The sequence below is a fragment of the Phalaenopsis equestris genome, unplaced genomic scaffold, assembly GCF_001263595.1.
Source record: "Phalaenopsis equestris unplaced genomic scaffold, ASM126359v1 Scaffold000851, whole genome shotgun sequence".
Lineage (NCBI taxonomy): Eukaryota > Viridiplantae > Streptophyta > Magnoliopsida > Asparagales > Orchidaceae > Phalaenopsis > Phalaenopsis equestris.
In genome coordinates, this window is record NW_018165291.1 from 316,175 (window position 1) to 316,854 (window position 680).

Genomic DNA, 680 nt, shown 5'->3' on the forward strand with positions numbered 1-680 from the left:
ACTGGATTGAAGATATAATGAAATTATTGATTTTTTGTTGTGTTGTCTTTGTATTATTTTTAAAAATTCTATCTGCAATAATTTGAACTGTGTGGGAAGATCATAATGAAAGTCCCTGTGTTCATTTTCTTCTAGTCTCTCGATTATGAAAAAAGTGCCTCCAGTTCAGCTTGCTCATTTTCTTTTTTGGGTTCCTGAATTTTATGTTGATTTCATTTTGCAGAACAAAGCATAGCATCATCATGCTAAGAGTATTATAATGTGATAAATCATTTTGGGAGAACCTGATGGTGTTGTTATTAGGGAGAAGTGTGGTCGGTACTATAATATATAACCTTTTGGTTAACGAAAAGAAGGAAAAGAAGAAGGTAAAGATCAGGTTTTAGGGTATGTGGTGCTTCAAATGGAAAAAAAATATTTTGTGCGAATGAAATCCTTACATGCGGATGAGGGTACTCGGAGGGTACTTGGGGGATATTTGGAGGGTTCCCGGGAGTACTCATCTTATCAGTAGAGATTACACACGTAATATTCTCTCGAAAATGGCTTGAAGAGTGGGATAAGTTTGCTAAAATGCGCTAGTTAATGATGAGCGGGACAAATCATATTTTTAAAATATTTTAATTTTAAATAAACTTTGCATTTTTTGTTTGAATAAATTTTGCGTTAATTTTTATGAT